The sequence below is a fragment of the Amblyomma americanum genome, chromosome 5, assembly GCF_052857255.1.
Source record: "Amblyomma americanum isolate KBUSLIRL-KWMA chromosome 5, ASM5285725v1, whole genome shotgun sequence".
In the NCBI taxonomy this organism is placed as follows: Eukaryota; Metazoa; Arthropoda; class Arachnida; order Ixodida; family Ixodidae; genus Amblyomma; species Amblyomma americanum.
Genome location: NC_135501.1, coordinates 180683397 through 180695783, shown reverse-complemented (window position 1 = coordinate 180695783; position 12387 = coordinate 180683397). Strand labels below are relative to the sequence as shown.

The following is a 12387-nucleotide window of genomic DNA, read 5'->3' as shown; positions in this document are numbered from 1 at the left end:
TCAAGCTGGGGTCAAAGACTCATTTCCCAAGCATTCGCCCTAAATAAGCCGAGCACCAGACCAGGGGAAGCTTGCACCCATCGTATTACCGCTGAGTATCCGGTGGCACTGGGAATCGAACCCCGCACCTCCCGCATGCGAGGTGGATGCTCAACCACTTCGCCACCGCTGCGGTCTCAACAAGTGTGTTCATGCCGCGGCGGAGTTTGCTTCGGTGAAAAGAATGCGTACCGTGGGTTTTTCCGGTACGACCATGGGCGACTCGCCGGAGTCACCGAAGTCTCTCACACGGCTTCCTCCGTCGAAAGGGCCAATGTCTGACAAAGATAACGATAGATAAAGCTCCACATCTGCGCGGTGCACGCACTTGGGAAGCCGGTTACATCAGAGCATAGGCGTGTAAAAAGCGTGCAGCGCAAGTTCTAGTAATGGTAATAACATTAATTATAGAGCACCGCCTAACATGTACTCCAAAATTCTTCAGAATTTCAACAATACTAGTGTTTGGACGCAGCGAGAACTTAGTTCAATCAATCAATGCAGTTTATTTGCCAGAAAAAAAAACTGGCTGGTCACCATGGGCTAAAAGCTGTGCACATAGCTTGACAAAGGCCTAAGGTACCATTATATATGACAGCAGTGAACGTACGTCCCATGCAAAAACGCCCTATGGGCTTCTATGGAAAAAAGCTATGTCCGTCTATGACCTTTTATGAATGTCTATACGCACCCAAAGAGGTGCTTATTGCCAGCTGTTGGAAAAATCTATGGCACTAAAGCTACAGCTGTGAAACCATACAACTGTCTTTAGGTCTGTATAGAAAAATATATCCCCCTTAATATACAGCTATAGATGGACATAGGAAAGGTTTATAGCTATTTGGGCCGAATACCTATAGCCGACCGTAGGACATACATAGGACTGCGTATCTGCTGTCAACCTGTTGTTTCTTTCTCTTTTTCTTAACTTCGAGGTTACTGTAATTAGCTGTCTCTTATGTTTGGTGTACCTTTCATGTTGTATTAGAGTAGCAAATTGTTTTTCTTACGTATGAGATAGGCATTACAACTACCTCAAAGTTAAAAAAGAGAGAAACAACACGTTGAAAGCAGATATGCAGTATCAAATAACAATATAATACTCATAAAAATTGAGACATTCGGCACTATGGCACGGAATACAAGAAGGACACATACGGCAAAAAAGAAAAATGAAAGTTACAGGAGTACATATAGATCAGGAGTTGACATTTACATATGCGCAAAATGATTCCCCCGCTCCTTGGAACTAAAACCACCTGTGCGCTTATATTTTTTTAGTATATATGGTAGATTATGAGCCAATGATTGCAGTTTATATTTTGCTCTGAAATGAATTATTTGCCATACATAAGTTCTCAGAGTTTTGATATTTGTACTTGTGTAGCCCAAAGGCCCGAGATTTCCTAGATAATTTTTCGCTCCAGATGCATAAAAATACACAGCCTGTATCAATCGAAATTCATATTTACGATCAACACGTATCGCGTTATATGCACCAATAGCACGCTTGGCTGTATGCGTTGGCTGTATATTCGTTACGTGACGGATTGCTTTTTCTGTGGAAGTAGAAGTATATTTTTTTAGATGTCGTTGCTCAGACTAACGTGCAATAATTTAGAAATGAAAGAAACAAGGCTGATATATGTTCCTTTATATTTTAAAAAAGGTATTTTGAGAACCCCACGCAACGAATCAGTTTTCTAGCGGCTTCAAATTTAACACTCACAAGGCTTCCCATCACTAGACGCTGTTTCTGTGGAAACAATGACGACATGTCTTCCAAAATTGGGTCTTTACGCAACGCGGTTACTCTCTATTACACTGTAGAGCTAGTCACTGCGTCGATTCATGTACACACGTCGCGCCGTAGACGATTGGTCTAAAGCGACACAGCACATTAAAGGGGCTATAACATCGAAGTTTCGCTGCCGCCCTATTTTTTTCACAAGCGACAAAATATCAAGTGAACTAGACGAGTGTTCTAGGTTCCTGGTAACGACATATCTTCTTCTCGTTTACTTCGAATGTCAATGCCTTCAAGAAATCTGAGTATATAAAGCCTCTATCTACCTACATGTTCCCGTTTGGTATCTCTCTGCATTCCTCTTGTAAATAGCCAGTGAATAAGGCCAATGTGGCAAAGGTGTCTGATGACATCTGGCAAACACTCATTGAGTAACACCAAGGTGACAAGAGGCCAACGCTGGTAAAAATTCAATGACCAACGCCAACGGTGCAAAGAATAGCAATCCTTTTGATAGCGCAGCCTTGTTCTTTGCATGCTTGCCAGAGGTACTCAATTTTTGTGCAAGTTCTCTCCCCCTTAGTAAATCTTCTACATAGGCTTATGATTGTAAAATCGGGCCGTGCTGAACTCGCGGGTGCATTTTCGTTCGCGCTCAGTTTTTGCTTCGTGAGAAACGCACCTTGTACGATGTAAAAGATCACGCCGACAACGAGAAGAAAGAGCGAGAAAAGGAGGCATCCAAGCACCAGGGCCCAGGACGTTGCATCATCCCTGAAGGCATGCGGAAGAAATGACACGCTAAAGTTCGCGTCCTCAGTTCTTGCCGGAAGTAAAAATAAACCCGAGCGCCTCCCTCTGAAGCCTTTCACGGTTTAAAAAGATCGATTGTTCCAGCGACGCTATATTATCTCTGTACAAAACGCTAATTTCATTTTTTTTATAATTTGAGCCTTTGACATCATTGTCAAGAATGACCGGCACATGTGCTTTCATCGCAGACTATTTTCACGTTCAGCTGTGACCAGTACACAGATGTCTACAAAAGTAAGGTAAACCGCGGTTTATGGGGCTTGTATTCATTGCCTCCGTTCTGCTAAGAGCTAGTGCAAGTGTAGGGGAAGTTCTAAAAATTTTAACGAACAGCTAAAAATATCTTGCCTGAGATCTCGCGCCTATTATTTATTTCTTGCCGTATAGTTATTGAAAAAGTGAATATCTGGTAAATCTACAATCTCCTGCTTTCATCTGCTGCATCCAATAAGGCTGTCAAGATGAAGCAAGATGTGGTACTTACGCATAATCTGCGGTAAATTCCAGAAAAGAACTTTGACTCAATATGCACTTCAGATCGCTGCATGCAGAGGTGGGTAATTCCGGCAAAAGCAATCTTCATATCATCAAACAGAATGAAGAAGGTTCAGAATGATTCTGTGCTGGGCCACTTAAACGGCGCGTTTCGCCTGCAGGGCTAGGCATCGCGCAGCACACCAGCCATCTCATATGGCAAGTCTCGAACAATACCTATATATAGCGTTGAATTTCATGATAGCAGAAAACCATATGGTAGGACTTTAAAAGGAAAACATTTTTGTCTCCAGTTTGAGCTCTTCCACGCAAAATCATTACAAAGGCGTTAATTAGAAGTATAAGAGAAATAGGCCTTTGTCGTGCAGTAAACATAGGCTGCTAGTGATGAGGATGATGCTCACGATTGTGATGACGACGCAATATCATGTTGCGCCGAAACCCCAAGCACCCAGTCTTTACCTCCCTGTCGTCGTACTCACGATCATTATATTGTTTAGTACTGTTCTTATTTTAGACGTTGCCCACAGCCTCCTACGTGTCCTTCTTTTGACTCGAGCTGACATTGTAAATGTATGCATGAAAAAATCATGTCACCTGCCCTGGAAATTGCAAATTCCATCATGGCAGCGTGACCAGATTTTAACGAGATGGCGCTAAGAGTCCTTGAATCGGAAAGGCCGGGATTGTCGTTGGCGTCGGTGACCATGAGTGAAAAATGCACGAAAAATCCCAAGTAAAGCATCCTAGGTGGCAGTTGGGACCACTATGTCACGTGTCCTTGTGTCGTTATGACAACTTGTTCCCTGGGCAGTAAGCAAACTGCCCACCTCGGCAAGTGGCACCTAAATCAATTATTTGTCGCGATAGGTTGCTCAAGAAGAGCAACCTGGTTGCATCAAGCCCCACTGGTGGCAGAACCTGTCATTGCAGGGCAGTGGCGCGTGCCTTAACGGCTGCACCCCTGCACCACAAGTGCTATATGAATGTAAAGAAGGGATATATGAATGTAAAGAACGACCTATTTCACATTTATGGGCAATAACTCACTTACACCAATGCTCAATACTACGAAGGCGGAGCTTAAGTGTTCCCTCCAGTATATTAAATTGAAGTTAGGTACCATGCTGAAGAATAATGCTGCCCGTCCTTTTACGCGCCTCTATGAAGTATTGCAGTCCTAAAGGCAGGATTGAGCACAGCGCTTTCAACAATTACTTCGCAGATTAAAAGTAAGAAGTAAACATAAAATTACGTGGACCAGAAGGTAACGTTAATTAGCACAAGACCAGCGACAAGCAGCAGTCGAATTTACCTTCTCTCGTCAGACCTGTTCCAGATGCTGGAAGACAGACGACCAGTACAAGGTAAGTCAAACGCACAGAGAGAATTTATTCCCAAGCATAACCCCTCTCACTACTCACGTACTGATCATCATGTCTGTCTCAACGTGGTCGTCCTCAAGGATCAGGTTGTGCAGTCCTAAAGGCAGGATTGAGCACAGCGCTTTCAACAATGGCTTCGCAGATAAAAAGTAAGAAGTTAACATAAAATAACATGGACCAGAAGGTGCGATAAAAAAAATACCAGTGACAAGCAGCAGTCGAATTTACCTTCCCTCGTCAGACCTGTTCCAGATGCTGGAAGAAAGACGACCAGTGCAAGGTAAGTCAAATGCACAGAGAGAATTAAATCCCAAGCATAACCCCTCGGACTGCTCACGTACTGATCATCATGTCTGTCTCAATGTCGTCGTCCTCAAGGATCAGGTTGACCTCTTCACCTGCAGGATGAATACAAGGAAACAGCACCAGCCAACATGTTGCAACACTTCCTCAAATCTTTTTTTTTGTCTTGTCTCGCACAACTCTCCTTCAGAATATACCACAATTTCTACGAAGAGCTAGAATACTGCTTCGTTAAATGTGATTAGCGCACCAAGAACTTCAAGGGCGACCATCCTGCCTATTGCACACGACAGGGCCTTATTCGCTTTGTTTCTCTATGCCGGTCCGCACCCTTAACAATCTCTCTTCCCAACTTCAGAACCGTCCGTAGCACTACGGAAAATCGTGATCACGAGCTGTATACTCCGTTGAAGACTCTTGTCTGTGTTTAAGCGCCTTGTGACCAAAGTGTGGTGTGACGTTTAAACTGAGCGTGCCAGAGAGTTTACATGCATTTCTTATCTAAGCAACGGTCCAATGCCAGATCTGCAGCCGCCACATCGCGCGTTGTTTTCATTTTATGCTACAAGATCGATCAGTGGACAGTTTCCCGCTCAAGCGTTTACTTGCCAGCCTACATGCCGTTGGCACCAAAAAAAACAGTAACATTTGTTTCTGCAATAGTCTAAATGTAATTGCGCCTAGCCCGCCACTCTCCCCGCAGCAAACTGAACTAAGGCTAATAGAACTCGTCAAGTCTTAAAGTAGGCCCTCTTTTTTCCGGCTAATAGCCATCATACTGAAAGTAATGCAAATGCTTCATGCAAGTATCTACTTACGCTTAAAGAAAACAAATGATAAAATTTCCGGAGAGCTTAGTCTAGTGGCGCGTTGCCAAAAGATATCGCGTATAGGTGCGCTCGAGCAGAGGGCGCCTGTATGAGCGAGCACGCAGAAAACAATTAAAACCACTCACTGCCATAGGCTCTGTGGTTAATGAACTAGCGCTACGTTTTTGAACCCGTAGACAACAGCTACAATTTCGTTTCTTAAAGAAAGCACTTTCTCGTCCTTTTAGTAAAATCAAGAATTAACAGCAAGGTAATCATTTATTACGCAACTTGGCTGTGTGACGTCTTTTAGGTTAAATTCTGTCGTAGTCTGCATTCGAAATCAACGCTTAAAAGACTCGCGCTCAGATACTTATTCCTCGTGCATTTCTCAACCAATAATTACGAGTACGCAAACTATTTCACTTCCCCTTAACAATGATTATCTGTTGGGTTGCATTTTGAGATGCTTTTCAGCGAAAATGAAGGCACTTAATCGCCCTCCTAGGCGTCGTCTAGAATGCGCCTACGGGATATACTTTAGAAACGTGCGGCTCGGTGCGCTCCTATCCTCAAAGTTCCAAAAGACGCAGGTGGCAAATCAAATCGTTCTGTAAAATAAATTTAAAAATAAATCTCATTATCTATTTCCAGTGGTCAAAAACACGCTTGATGTGGCATATAAAGATAAACACAGCTGTTTAAAGTACCTGCTACTACAAAGTCATAATGGCAGGCACATTTCCGCAGGTATTCCACATGCTAAGGCTTTCATTTGGGCTAGTTGGTTGTAGCAGTGAAACATATTGAATAGCGCAAACACAGACATAGACCAAAGTAAGAGGATACAGGACACTAGCGTGGTGTCCTGTCTCTTACTCTTATTATGGTAACTTTCTGTGCTTGCACTAGTCAATAGGTATTCCACATATGTTCCAACGCGCCGTAGAAAATAGCCGGCAGACGTCCGGCGTGAGCAAGAAATGCTATACCAAATCTGCAGTAACTGTGCCTTCCCCATGGGAGTGCCACAACGTGGATTGGACATTGAGCAAAGAGATGGTCCAAGGAGCCCAGTATTGAAAATAGTTTTTCTCACTCTGGTCCTTTGTTGGACCAGCCTTTGCCAATACACTTTCGATCAGCTGTGCTGCTGGCGGATAGTCTGCCTAGATGCACAGCACATTAAAAGATAGCGATACTCGTGCACGGCTTGAAACATGGCATTCACGGTCCGCTGGCTGAAGCCATACGTAGCATGCGTTTTAGTAACAAGGCGCACGAAAACAAGGCACGAATCAGTCGGGCGTGCGTCTGGTTCTCGCATTCAGAAATTTGTTACTCTGCATCACGTACTAGATCCAACCGTACAGGAAACACTTAGCGGGCAGTACTCCGGCAGGCTTACCCATGGCTGAGACTTGCACAAGCAGTGTAAGCAGTGAAGACTTAAGGAATGGAAGCCTTTGTCGGGGAGACAGGAAACCAACGTTCGTCGCCTTCGGTCTTCGTTCTTCTCTGTTCGTCTCGCGTGAAAGGCGCCTCCTGATGATGATGATGATGTCCTCAAGCTTAATGGCACTGCCCGAGGAGAACTTCTTCTTCCTTCTGTGGTGTCAGCTGCAAACAGCCCTGGTACTGGAGTTATTCTCGAGATGCATAACTTGTTTCGAGTACCTGTGCTCTCACTGCACTTCAGATACTCTAAATGTGCAGGTATCTTGAAACAAATAAAAAGTAACTAATAATTTACACAACTGCAAATTACAGCTACCACTCGGGATTGTTCAAGATGAGAAGAAAGGCGCTTAGGACTTGCAATGCTCCTGCCATCTACTGTGCTGATCATGTCTCCTTGAAATTTAAAGCGGAGGACTCCGACGTGATTTCGACTGCATGGAAATTTTTAATTTTTATTTTGGTCTGGAACATAGTGTTACTTTATTCGAGGCTTTTGCAGGATTTAGGAGCAATATAATGGCTTTATACAGGTCACAGAAAATGTCTTCCACATAATGGAAGTTAACACAATGGAACTAAAGAAATAGCAGGATCATTAATCATCTTTGGCAACTTCAAAGCAGGCACTGTAGTATACAGTCGTTCACACACGTGGCCTAGGGCTCTGAACCTGAAGTTATCTTTGAGTGAAGATGCCTATGCCTACGTTTCAAGTTCTAATGCCTTTAAAAGACGTATCTGTCCCAGCAACCAGCGGAGATTGTCATACATGCACAGCAGTGTGTGCCATTTGAGCGCTCTAGAAAAGTGTGTCGACGATTGTACTAATTATACATGTATAAAGGATAGAAAATATTTTCTGACATATGATCCCTTTTACCAAAATAGCAGGTTGTGCATGTGGGTTATCCATTTAGAAGTGAACAGAGCAGAACGAAGGGACATAGGACACAAGCCCTGTTCACTTCCATATACTGGGCATGCAATGCCAGGGTATAAAGGATGTAATAAACAACTGTGACAAGATAGAAACGTGCCTTTAAGGTGCACGGAAACAGTGCTCTGTGCGATGTCAGTGACCGTTAAGGATATGCAGGTACTCGAAATCATTCCAGACTCCTTCACTAGGGCACCTTTTTTTTCTCTTATTTCTTTTACTCCTACCTTCATCTCTTAACCCACGATGCGGTTGATGTCTCCTGCGAGTAATGACACAGTTACTGGGTGGGGTAACGAAAGGGTTAAGTTTCAAAAACAGCTGTTTAGAGTCCTCAAAATCAATTTTTGCGTTTTGAAAGAAGAAAGGAACAATAGGTGCCGTAGTGGAGGGCTCCGGAATAATTTCGACCACCTGGGGATCTTTAACGTGCTGTGCGATGTCAGTGCACGTTAACGATCCCCAGGTGGTCTTAATTATTCCGGAGCCCTCCACTACGGCACCTATTCTTCCTTTCTTCTTTCACTCCCTCCTTTATTCCTTCCCTTACGGCGCGGTTCAGGTGTCCAAATATATATGACACAGATACTGCGTCATTTCCTTTCCCCAAAAAAACAATTATTATTATTATTAATATTTTGATGATGAAGTTTTAAGGAAAACACGTAAGAGACTACAATAATTGTTTTAGATTTAGCTTCGCATTACCTTTGGAATTATTTTGATCATTATTTGTATTCTTGCCTTTTTTTCACAATCGCGGTGAAATTTATTTGGGTTTTTTTCTTTGGAGATTAAATTAAATACGTCACCGACACTGCGTTGGTGCTTATAATGCACCGTGGAATACCATTCTAGCCCCCTACAAGAACAAGGGCCCACAACCCTCAATAACTGGCGAACGGTCTTCTGTTTAGATATCAACAAAGTACGAGATGAGTTGCGCTGGCGCCGATCCGCGCTTACCAGTGTTTATCGATCGCATTGGCAAATGTTAACAACGACAATTGAAAGTGGTGAAAGCAGTGACGCTTTCTAGCGCGGAGAAGTGAACTGGTGCAAAATCAATTTTCGCAACGCGCTCATCTTTCTTCAACGGCCGAGCTTTTTCTGTGGCCGATGTACGAAGAGGCTGGGCAACCATGGCACATTTTTCCCGCCGGCCGCCAGGCACGAGACCGACGTAGTGGCCACGTCGCGGTAAAAGCCCGTCCTCCCTGCGTGGAGGGAGCCTAACCGATTCTGCAGGCGTTTTCAATAAAGTTGTTCTCTCTCTCTCTAAATTTGCACATACCCACAAGGGGGAGTGGCCATAACCAAGCGGTGACTGCCTGCACTCCCAGCAGTGATGATTTCATTGTTACCGCCTTGGGCTTCCTTTGCTCTACTCCAATTCAAGCAGGATGAACTAAGCATTGCAACTGTTTATACTGGCTGCTTGAGAGAAAGATCGCGAGTAATTTTTATAAATAGACCTTATGAGGTACGAAGGTAGGCCTTTTAGAAAATCTCGCCTATTGTTTACTATTCTCTAGTAGCAACAACTAAGTCTTAACACAATTGCTTGCTTACGTCGTCGTAGCGCACAGTGAGCATAAAAAAAAGCTGAAGCAGAGCATAGCAGAATTTTATGACATTAGGAAATTCCAAATGCAGAATTTTTCGCCATACCCACCGTGCTGTTTGTGCGTCCTGCTATCTTGAGAGCTTCGTGCTATTTTTGTGAACCTAGCTTCCCTCATTCGTACCTTAACTATCCTTCAGATACCCTTCCAGGAGTTTTTCCTGTGGCTGCTGCTTTCATGCCTTCGTAAGGACAGCATCCTCATATGACACAAGGCAAACGTACCGTTCTTTTCAACGTGCTCCTGAAAGACCTGATAAGTCACTGCGTTACTAAAGGTTCGTTTGACCGCCTGTAGGGCTTCACGTGCTTCTACAATTGTGAAGAAAAGGAGAGTGCACTCTGGAGTGCGGTTTCGTAGCGGCAGTGGCCTAAGAACTGTATTAGTTAACTGTCTACCAAGATGTGTGAGCCCCGAAGCAAAACTGCCAAAGCTAAACACTGCTGTGAAGCAGATTTTTACAGCCGCCATCTTAAAAATGGTTGAGCAGGAGAAGTGACCAAGTCACTGCTAAACTTTCAATGCCTTCCTGAGAACAGAATCGTGGGCGCTAAATCAAAAAAGGTTTTTCTTGGAAACCACTGTCATTTTTTTGTTTCTGGAATCCTTGGCTGGCGACCTTAAGAGTTGGTTTGTGACATTTTGCACGAACCCCGTCGGAGATTGTTCACACCCGATTTCTTGTTACAGACTCAAAGGCAGCCCAATCCTTCTGGAAGTTCATTTTTCTCGTGGTTTAATTTCAAAAGATACGTCTGAGCCAAGGAAAGCAAAAAGATTCTTCCCGAGGCTTCGTGGGCGAACAAAAATTGATTTGCCTGTGCACAAGCAGCGTTTAAACTAACCCAGCAGTCAGTTTGTCGCTAGGGTTTTTATTATTTTATTTACTAACAAAAGTCCTGCCGAAAAAGCGACCTCTTTAGCCTAAGTGCCACGAGGTGAGTTCGAATACCACTGATCACTTTTTTTTAGCAAGAAAGGTACTAGTGATAATCAATGCCCCCTTCATGAATTTGAAGTGATTGGGCGCTTACTTCATTGCAGTGTTCCTTTGAAATCGTCTCCCATAAACCAAACCTCTTGCTGGAATAAACTACCACCGGCTGCTGTAAACTGCAACTCAATCGAATCATTCATAGAGCATGTTAACAGAGTTGAATCACTGTCAGTACCACCGTGATGAACCTATGTCGCCCAATTTCCATTTGCATTTTCTTTGCAATTACATGTGTTTTCTTTTCAACCCGCTAGTTTCTTCTGGCTTTGACGTCATTAGTACCCTGTGCCACTATAGCGATGAAATGTTATTTTTGTACCCTTGTACTTTACGTATTCCCTTTGTTTTATATTCCCTCCTTGTAACCACTCCTGCATGGGCCCGAGAAGGGCCTGCAGTATCTGTAAATAAATAAATAAATAAATAAACCAACAGGTATTCGGCGTGCATGTACGACGGGCATAAAAGCCAAAGCCACGAGTAAACTGTTGTACCAATGCTGTTGACACTTTCTCACCCTCCAACGCGGCCTGGCAACAGCCAGTGACTGGTTGTGAATGAAGTAGTACTAACACTAGTGCGTGCAAGCTCTTCGCCTTAGCGCACGAAATGTGCTGTCTTGCTTTGCATTTGTAGTCTTGCTGACTAACTCCGTGTTCATTACCTTCTATGCCTGGGTGTGCTTGGATAGCAGGAGAAGGGTATGGCTAGAGTGCAACGGCAGCAGCTGTCTCACTCACCCTTTCTACTCTTTCAGACAACACGCAGCTCTCGATATTTACCCAGGTGCATTCCAGCCTACAGCCTCCTTAAGGTTGCGCCAGCAGCACAGTGAATATTAGCGACTCAACGCTGGCAGAAAGACAAGAAATGTCACCTCGCAGGTGTCAGGGCCGGAAAATTGCTATAATTTTTGGACTCATTGCTAAAATTTCACGCCGGTGCCCGCCTATCCAACGGCAATGAAACTACCCTTACGAACTTTAAATTCATTGTACGATCACAAGGGGGATTGCATCTGGGCTTTAGTGTAGATTTTGCTATCAATCGCTGACGTCCGCAATTGTTCACACTTCTCCCCGAATTTAGCACTCCCGCAGACAGTACAAATGTAGCATTACACGGCTCATAGCGAACTTCTCGGGCTGTTTAGTTTTAAAAAGGGCTGCAAGTCCTATATCGAGGTAGCGGCTTTAGAAGCGTATACATCACAACAGTTTTTCAATGCAATAAAAATTTTGTCTACCGAACACATAATACAGAATGCAGGGGTCTGAATCAACGAATGAATTTATTTTGTGAAGGAAGGCCCGAAGCACTTCAGTGCAGGTGAGGGTATAGCTTGGGGGCATTCGTTTAACCAGCCCCCCCCCCCCCCCGGCAGCACACCACCGACACCACTAAGCCTACCGTTTCGTACTTCTGAGTAGATTTCTTTATACCAAAATCATTCATTTAGCAGTACGCTAGACACAGACGTTTCAGGTTCCTTTCTTCGTACAAAAGAGGCATAGAATACCTCTGAGCCTCTACTATCGACACATCCTTTATAGAAATACTCTTAAGTGTTGTGAATTCGATCCTCCGCTTTATTACAACTGTCGTTTTGAATGCATCAGTATCAAGTGCAAAAAATACACTTGGTCTAGTTTAAACTTCATTAATTCAATATAAATTGTCCTACCGTTTTATATCGATTACCTTTCAAAGCAGGCACACAACATTACGTTCACGCTGGCAAACGCTGCTTAGGAAACAAGCCGGTCATTCTTTTTT

The 12387-nt window shown here is 43.7% G+C and overlaps 1 long non-coding RNA gene across 1 annotated transcript; it reads right to left on the bottom strand.

Moving 5' to 3' along the window:
- Positions 1–4366: 4366 nt before the first annotated feature.
- LOC144135369 (uncharacterized) lies at positions 4367–4878 on the bottom strand. The gene is made up of 4 exons (XR_013315481.1): positions 4821–4878; positions 4708–4734; positions 4523–4576; positions 4367–4436 (listed from the first exon to the last, which is right to left on the bottom strand). It is a non-coding gene; the product is annotated as an uncharacterized LOC144135369 (long non-coding RNA).
- Between the last annotated feature and the right edge of the window lie 7509 nt (positions 4879–12387).